We start from the raw sequence: 9,509 nt of genomic DNA, 5'->3' as shown, positions 1-9,509 counted from the left end.
AGTCCGATCAAAGTAAGCACCACTCTGGTGTGTTGTGGACGGAAAAAAGGAGCAAGTGGGGCTGATGGAGCAAAGGGACACCACCAATGGTAAAGGAGTGGACATTCAGGCTAAAAGGGAAGCTGGGGACTTCTGGTCTCAGACATGGGCCCCCAGATGTGTCCACAGTGTAAGAGTAATCATAAAAACAAGATAAGAACGGGTCATGCAAGGAGCAAATGGTGCCCTTGGCTTCTCTGACAGAGAACATACTTTGGCCCCTTTGAAAATGGGTTGGCGTGGGGGTGAAATGGACAACCACACTTAGAAGGAAAACTAAATATTTCTCCTCAGATCCACACCCCTCGAAAAAACACTCTTATCCATAATGAATATATAAAGAATCATCAGCCGCTCTTGAATACTCAACAAGCATCCTCCCTCCTCCTCCCTCCTACTCGCTCCTCTAAATAAGAAGGTATGCGCAGACACAGTGAGCTTTTTGGAGATGTTGGAGAATTCTCAAGATGCTTTATTTTCTGATACACTTGTTTTCAACCTATTTGGAAAATGTTCTACTTTGAGCAATGTTTCTTATATTCATCAAATAATTTTTAATAAAATAAAAACTACTAAGTATATCGTGCTTGCTTTGGCAGCACATAGACTAAAATTGGAATGATCCAGAGAAGATTAGCACGGTCTCCGTGCAAGGAGGACATGCAAAACTCCTAAGCATATAGTTAAATGTAGTTTGCTCAAATTTGAAAGAAATCTATAGATCTTAGGCTATTTTATTTTGGATGGTATCATCAGAGATGAGTTGGACACAAGACGCTATTTTCATTCAAGGGAATGGGGTCATAAGCACGTGGTATGTTTGTATTCACATCCTAGCTACATGCTGCATGAGACCCACTCCCGCTATGGGTGACTGACTTTAGAATCTTACTTTTAGATCGCTAATTTAAGAAGCTTCTTCTTACTTTTGAATGTTGATAGTTTCATGTTATTTCAGAGGTATTCCCCTGAAAAAAAATTTCCGTCCTTATTTTTAGAGTTTCTTATTATGGAAAATTTTAAGTATATGCAAAAGTAGACAGACTAGTATGATGAACCCAAGTCACCCATATTCAACAATTATCAGCTCAAGGTGAACCTTGTTTTCATCTATGCTCTCACCTACTTCCTGCCCTTCAGCATTGTTTAGGAGCAAATCCCGACATCACATAATTTCAGGCACAAATATTTCAATATGTAACTCCAAAGGACGAGGATTCAGATTCTTATTTATATATTTAATTTATTTCGTAATCTCTATTCCCAATGTGAGGCTCTAACTCATGACTCCAAGATCAAGAGTTGCATGCTCTTCCGACCGAGCCAGCCAGGCGCCCTGACAAGGATTCTTTTTCATTTTTTATTTTATTTTAATTTATTTTATTTTTTAAAGATTTTATTTTTAAGTAATCTCTACACCCAATGTGGAGGGCAAGCCCACAACCCCGAGATCAAGAGTTGTATGCTCCATTGACTAAGCCAGCCAGGCACTCCAAGGATTCTTTTTTAAATAAAACAAATCCGTAGTTCCATTTTGCACCTAAAAATGAATAATAATTTTACAATTTCAAACATAGGCAACAGATTATATAATAGTCAGTGATTCAAACCAAATCCATTTTTGAGGAAAGCTCTCATTTTGCACCATAAGGAAGACAATGTGGTCTGCCTTCCTGTCTACAGAAGGAAGGGATTCGAGTTAAAACAAGGATAGAGATATGCACAGGGAAATGTGATCGTTACCTGGATGGTACCTGGATTGGTGAGGGCTGACTGCAGGTCAGAGCTGGAATAAACAACCATAAAAGAACCCTTTATTTCTATGATACTGGACTATCTGATGCAGGAAGTCAGCAGGGGCTCCGAAGGGATCTGAACTGGGAAATGGGATGGAGTCACCCCAGGGGGACCCTCTCCATCATACCAATATTTCATTCCACATGTGTGGGAAAAAGCTATGCTGAAACCCCTGAATTTTCTCTACTTTTCTGTATAAGAAACCAGCCAACACCGCTTGAGTTAAGTGTCCGCTCTTGGTCTAGTCAGCTGTGACTGAGGGGGTGAGTCACATGTCACAAACATGGCTGTCAAAGTTTACCCATGTGGTCTGTTGAGGAGTCAGAATCTTCCAGAGAAAGCTAAGGGCCATTGCTCATACCCTGGGTTGTTGCCAGGGAAGACTGACAGCAGAAGCCTCTCTGGAGCTAAGGAATCAATGGTGGGTCACTGAGTGTAGGGTCTCACAGGCAGGAGGGCATTCCTCTCTCCCCATGCGACAGTGGACAGGTATCATCACTAGGGAAGGGGTTCTGTTCCAGGCTGGGTTGTCAAATTCAGCCAACTCTGTGCTTCTCTCCCTGAGGGTTTTGGAACACAGACTCCCCTGCAAGTTTTTCTCCAGTGATCCCAAAGTGAGAACCACCCCACAGGCCAATGAACGAGCTAGGATTAGTCTGCCTCTAGCTCGGTCTTGTCCCATGGCAGGTGGGGGCTGGGGGGTCTCAAGAGAAAACCCTTTAAAACTAGGTCCCCCGTCCACCACAGGACCTGAAAGCAAGGCTAAGAGGCAGGTAAAGATGAAGGCACTGTATGAGATGTAGAGATGAGACAAAGTTAGAGGTCTGGAAAGAATCAAAGACTAAATTCAGCCGAGGTGCTCAAGGCAAGGCCTGACCAGGTATGTTCATCTTCATCCTCTTCACTGGGCCCTCCTTATTCCTTACTCCTTATTCTTTCTCTCTTCCCTTCCTTCCTTTCATTCCTTTTTTCTACTACTTTCTCGCTCACTTTCCTTCCCTCTCTCTCCTTCTTTATTCAGTGTTCCTCCACCTGTGTTTTGAGGACCATCAGCGCCAATCACTTCAGAGGCTCCTTCGAGCTTCAGACTCTAGCCCTTGTTCCCAGACGTTCAGTTTGGCATCCTGGGGGCCTGGCCTGGGAATCTGCCTTTTTCACAAGTCAGGAGATTTTTGATACACACCCAAGTTTGAGCACCACTTGCTGTGAGCAGAAACATTAGTCAAGTTGACCCCAGAATGTTCCATTCATTCCCGTGCCTTTAAACAAGATGAATTTTCCTAATATAATTTCCGTACATTTCTGTGGTGATGGAGATGTGTGTAGGCAGCATACCACAGTTGTTAGTGGAGGCATTTAAGCTACACCCTAAATACCTCTCCTCCTGCCCCAGGAGCTGCCCTAACAGCTGCCCGGTTCAAGAAAAGCTCACGAAGCTCTCCTGGGCTCCCAGTCATGCCACCATCTCTCCAGATCAGGGAAGTGGTTTGTTTGCTTCCCTCAATTCAATAATGTATTCACAGTCTTGAACATGGCATTGGTACTGTGAGGTGGCTAAAAAAATAATAATTATGTTTACATAAAAATTCTAAATTCTAATTTTTGAAATGTCACCAAGCCTGGTTTGATATAACGGTATCTAGATTCGTATGTCAAAGTGCCCTGACTGGGAAAGAGTCTCCCATGTGGAAAGTATAATAGCTACCATAGGATTACAGGGGAGGCAACCTGGTTGTATAAATCGTCTTGGGCTGGTCCTGAAAGAACCATTTCTTTTCATTTCTTATTTTAAAAAACAGCTTTATTTTCAGCTTTTTGGCTAAGATCTAGCATCTGTTCTTATCAGTTTAATATCTGATATGTCCTTTATCCAAGGACAATATATTAAATGGATTTTTGGAGCAGGGAGAGTCCGTCCACCCCGCACTTTGAACTGGTATTGCAGCGTCCCCAGGAACGACGCACTCCCTCGGGGGCTTCAAACTTGTGATGGGTGTTGGGGGCATCTGGCTGGCCCCCTTGGTAGATCATGTGACTTTCCATCTCAAGGTTATGAGTTTGAGCCCCATGTTGGGCATGGAGCCTTCTTAAAAAATAATAAGGTGGCTCAGTCGGTTAAGGGTCTGCTGTTGGTTTCAGCTCAGGGGGTGATCTCAGGGTCATGAGATCGAGCCCTGCGACAAGCTCCACGCTCAGTGCAGAGGCTGCTTGAGATTATCTCTCCCTCTCCCTCTCCCCTTCCTGCTCGTGCTCTCTTTCTCTCTAAAATAAATAAATCTTCTAAAATAATAATAATAATTTTAAAAACTAAATTAAAAACAGCTTTATTGAGGGGCGCCTGGGTGGCTCGGTCGTTAAGCGTCTGCCTTCGGCTCAGGGCGTGATCCTGGCATTATGGGATCGAGTCCCGCATCAGGTTCCTCCGCTGGGACCCTGCTTCTTCCTCTCCCACTCCCCCTGCTTGTGTTTCCTCTCTCGCTGGCTGTCTCTCTATCAAATAAATAAATAAAATCTTTAAAAAAAAAAAACCAGCTTTATTGAGATATAACTTACATACCATAGGGGCGCCTGGCTGGCTCAGTTGGTAGTGCATGAGGCTCTTGATCTCAGGGTCAGGGCCATGAGTTTGAGTGCCATGTTGGGCACAGAGTTTACTTGAAAAAAATTCACGTACCATAAACTCCCCCGTTGCTAGGATATGGTAGATGCGTTTCAGCAAAACTCTGTATTTACATACACGTTATGAATGAATCCAGGTTTCCAACACTTCCGTTCATCCAGAAGACCCCCTTCACCTGTTGGCAGTCACTCCCTGCTCCTACCTGTAGCCCCAGGCAACCACTGATCTACTTTGTCTCCACAGTTTTGCCTTTTCTAGAAATTTCTATAAATAGACTCACATGGTACACAGTCTTGTGTGTGACTACTTTCACTTAGCGAAATGCTTCTAAGGTCCATCGCAGGCTGTTGTGTTGATCAGTAGTTCATTCCTTTTCATTGCCAAGTAGTATTCCATCAGGTGGATTATTTTAAGGCCTTGATTTAAAATGTTTTCTCATCGATATGATTGGAACTTCTGTATGACCAGAAACTCCAAACCTAGACAATGTTTTGCTGTCTCTGTGCTGTCAGAGGAGAGGAAACCTGCAGGTCATTTCACCTGTGTCAGCTGGCAGAGATCATGGGAGGATAGTTTTTGAAATGTGGCTTCAACATTCAACTTGTGGTCTCAGATTTCAACTGAGGATACCTATTTTTCAGTGAAAAAGCATCGCATGTCTTTTACAGGATGTAATGATGGAGTGTAGGTTTTTTCTGAAACTTGCTCACGTCCTTGATCAGGTAAGATTTGTAACAGGCCTGTGAGCTTAAACACAATTCTATATGCATTTTACCAGATACGAAGATCTGTGGAAAACTGCACGATCCATTGCAAGCATACCAGTCCATGGCACACGGTTTATAATTACCTTAGCTCTTGGGTTCACGGGAATGAGCTGCAGCCCCTAAGCGTGATAAAAATCTGATATTCTGTGAATGTGCTCCACGCATCTATTTTGGAGAGCACAGCCTCTGGTTCAAATATCTTTGCGTGTATATGGCTTTGGAAATACTTTCTCAGCTTTGGAGGCATTCTCCAAACACTTTCTGACATAGCCCACATTCCGGGGTATTTGCAGAAGAGCTGCCGCTCTCCCCCCACGATCCATTTCCGGCTGCACAGCTGAGTGGCCCAAAGAGGAAAGAGTAGCTAGTGGTTTGGAGAATTTAGTTCAGTGGGCCCTGGAGGTCTTTATTTTTAACAGTATGATTAAACAATATTTCTGACAGCACAGGAAATTAGACACATGTTTATGAACTGCTGCTTTTGAAAAGGGCACAATGCCAGGGTCTAAAGCCATGATTTATAGACTTCATTCACTAAAAAGAAATTTTAGCAGCAACTATGAGCTAGGTGCGGTGGGAGATGGGAGGTTGAGAAATTCTCATCCTCAGGCATGTACATCCTAGGAGGAAATACGACCCGGCTGTTACTCTGCAGATGACCTGTGCTTGCCGACGAGCTTTGGAAACCTACATGTTCTTTCTTCGGTTTGGTCTGGCAGAAAAATAGTTTCTGAATTATTCTGGAGACAGACATCTTTTGCTTCCCCTGAATACAAGTTTCTTTCCGATCAAGAGAACGTGAGTTAAGTGGATCCACTTGTTTTGTGCAGGTGCATCGGCCGCCCATGAGATCTTTCATCTCAGCCTTGATGGTCGAACCTCCTGTACCCGTCATCGAGGGGACACGGCGTGTTCCGAGGGGGCTCTGACCCAGGAGCCAAACAGCCTGGGTGCTGATTCTGGCTTTGCTGTTAACGAGCAGGGGGGATCTTTGGTATCAACGTTGTTTTCCCCGGGGTCTCGGTTGTTTCATCTGGAAAAGGAGGACACTCGTGGCAATACGTTTTTAGGTTCCTCAGCAAGAAAATTCCATGAGGCCTTCTTCGCTGAGGAAACAAATCCCTGGCAAGCCCTCGTCTAATAATTACTGTTAGAGAACCCTCCTAAGGCTTTATGACTTTGCCAATCTTCGTTGGTATACATTTTTTCTTTCCTTGGGTTTATAATGGAGCAAAGTTAAGAAACATGTCATTGATATGTATTGAAGTTTTAAACATTGATTTTTGCCTGAGTAGTAATGAGAGAATTAACTGTCGTGGGTTCTGGGGTTTTTTTTGTTTGTTTGTTTTCTTGGCTTGGGTTTATCGACCCAACCCCCTCTAAAGATTGATTTGTTTGAGGGGGGGCGAGTGGGAGGGGCAGAGGGAGGGACAGTCTTAAGCACACTCTGCACTGAGTGCAGAGCCTCATGAGGGGCTCGATCCCATGGTCCTGAGATCACGACCTGAGCTGAAACCAAGTCAGATGCTTAACCGACTGTGCCACCCTGGTGCCCCAAACTTTTGTGTCATATATATGTTCACACACGTGCACCCTTTCTACCATGAAAATGAGAAAATCAAGTCATTAACATAGGCAAATTAGAAGTGAGACTTCGGAGTTTCAGTGTTATTTCTCCTGTCCTCCTCCAACCCCCAATGCCAAGACTGATAAATTGTGAAGATGGTAACAGAGGTCATATGACAGCCACATCCCGATGACCTGCTGTTCTTAAATAAAGGAAGGATAAAATCGCTGTCTTTGTAATGTAAAAGGCAGTATTTGTTCGTTTTTTTTAAGTTTTAATGATTACTTCTCAGATATCTGCAAAACCTGTGATAAAGTCTTTATGAAGAACAAAGAATGTTCTTTGGAACAAAGGACAACAGAACACCAAAAACACAAAAATTGAAGATTCAGGGTTTATCCCGCCTTCTGGCTACGCGAGGTAAAGCCGCTGGGCATAGGGAACCCTGGTACATTTTGATAAAATTCGAACATCAGGTCTTAGAAAGATCTGTAAGTCTTCAGTCTCACGAAACAAATAGTCTGTTCTTCAATTTTAAAAAGGTGTATCAAGAAAATCGACCTCAAAGTTTAGATACAAACTAAGCTAAGTCAAATCTCCAATTTCATTAGTCATGGAAAGTATAATGATTATATAATCCGAAAACAGTTCCTTCCCGTCCTCAGCTGAAAATGGAAAATAAAGTGCCTACGTGTGATAGAGGCTTGGGACGAAACGCCACGGTTGTGGGGAGGCAGGACCCAGCCACACGCAGAGAGACAACGGCCAGGAAGGATCTGGTAGCACGCGGGTGATTTAGATTAAAGACGAATCTAGTAACCAGGGGGCATAGAGTTTTACGAAGAGATGTAAGCAATATAAAAGTAAGTTTAAAAAAAAAAGTAAGTTTCAAGCAAATGCTGAAATGAGGTCTTGCTGCAAATGACAGAAACCCCAAAGTAACCGTGGCTTAAACACAATTCAAGTGTTTTCTCTAAACAGCTGTGGGAAGGGCGCCCCAACCAACAGAAGCCCAGGTTCCTTCTACCTGATTGCTCACATCCTCAACATGAAGCTTCACCTTACGGGCCAAGACAGCTCGTCAAGCCCCATCTAGACAGCAAAATGAAAGGAGGGGGAAGAGACCAAGCTCCTCTATTTAAGGATACTTCCCACGAGTGGCAAATACCAACTGCCCTTACAGCCCGTTGCCTAGAATTTAGTGACATGGTCACAACTAGGTGCCTGGGAGGGATTCTGGTGGAGGCTGGGTTTCTTGATTCTGGGTGCTTTGTGCTCAGTTAGAAATTGGGGTTCTCTTGTTGCAGAAAAGTACGTCTGTGTGCCAGACTTTAACCTTGCGCAGAGAGCAATCTGGCCCTTGCCTTCCATTCTGATAGGTTGTCAAGCTCCGCCGGAGTGTGTAGACTGGGGCTGCCATGTGAGCAAGTGCATGTGATTTCAGGTCCCTTAGGATGGGGTCTGTGGGTCACGACATAGTAGTTCAGCTTCAAGAGGGGCTTGGGACTGAGATCAGATATATGGGAAACCAGCATGACTACCTGATGGAGCCCCAACAGAGCTCTGGTCCCAGAGCTTGGATGGGCTTCCGTGGGTGGCAACACTCCGTGTGCGTTGTCACTCGTCGACACCAAAGAGTATGCTGCCCATGACTCCACAGGGAGAGGACGCTGGAAGCTCCAGTTTGGGTACTTTCCTGGACTCTGCCCTCTGTACTTCCTCCCTTGGCTGATTTTAACCTGTATCCTTTTGTTCTAACTAACCTTAACTAGGGGTACAACAGCTTCTAGTGAGTTCTGTGCGACTCTCCAGTGAACGATTGAAACTGAGGACGGTTTGGGGAATCCCACAGACTTGTAATTGGTCGCAGAAGTGAGAGAGGTTTGCTGTGCACTGCGCTCCTGTTACCTTCCCAGCATCCCAGCCACGCCCTGGTAATGGCACAATGGAACAAAAGGGCTGGGCTGCTTCTGGCCAGAGGCTCTACGCGGGCCACGCCTTCACGGCCTGGCCAGAAAATGAAGGTTCTAACACGGGAATAAGCTTGTAATTCAGTCAGTCACCCCACGCGCTGCAATGAAAGATATCTGCTATTGAAGAAGAGGAGAATGTTGGAAGAGAAAAGCAAGCCACCACAAAATCAAACCTGCCCTTTCGGCCACTCAAATATCTATGCACCTGGTGCACTGGGTGTTATACACAACTAATGAATCATCGAGCCTTACATCGAAAACCGGGGATGTACTGTATGGTGACTAACATAATATAATAAAAAATCATTATTAAAATAAAAAAAAAAAGCAGAGAAAAAAAATAAAAACTCAATATCAGCAAAGGCAAAAAAAAAAAAAAAAAAATCTATGCACCTGTCTTCCAACATGTACAAAGTCATACCTTTTGCAAGAACAACCTCAAAGTTCCATTCAGGCACATCTCTCAGCTTGAACACCTATGTCTTGGATGGTGTCCAGAGCTCTTCTTCAGTGCAGAGGGGGTCCCTGTGGCCTGGAAACCCATGCACTTAAAGAAAAGTTCTGCTTTAAAATGAGCCATAGACAATGGTTCAGGAGGAAAAGTAGTTACAGCAAAAACCCCCATTTGGGGGCGCCTGGGTGGCACAGCGGTTAAGCGTCTGCCTTCGGCTCAGGGCGTGATCCCGGTGTTCTGGGATCGAGCCCCACGTCAGGCTCCTCCGCTATGAGCCTGCTTCTTCCTCTCC

At 44.4% G+C, this 9,509-nt stretch overlaps 1 non-coding gene and 1 pseudogene across 1 annotated transcript; both read left to right on the top strand.

Moving 5' to 3' along the window:
- Positions 1-622: 622 nt before the first annotated feature.
- Positions 623-730, top strand: LOC113257300 (U6 spliceosomal RNA). Its single transcript, XR_003316917.1, has one exon. It is a non-coding gene; the product is annotated as a U6 spliceosomal RNA (small nuclear RNA).
- Positions 731-3,635: 2,905 nt separating this feature from the next.
- LOC113257146 (U2 spliceosomal RNA) lies at positions 3,636-3,806 on the top strand (annotated as a pseudogene).
- Positions 3,807-9,509: the final 5,703 nt, after the last annotated feature.

Source organism: Ursus arctos, unplaced genomic scaffold, assembly GCF_023065955.2.
Source record: "Ursus arctos isolate Adak ecotype North America unplaced genomic scaffold, UrsArc2.0 scaffold_4, whole genome shotgun sequence".
In the NCBI taxonomy this organism is placed as follows: Eukaryota; Metazoa; Chordata; class Mammalia; order Carnivora; family Ursidae; genus Ursus; species Ursus arctos.
Note: the sequence above shows the minus strand (reverse complement) of the source record. Positions and strands in the feature narration are given on the sequence as shown.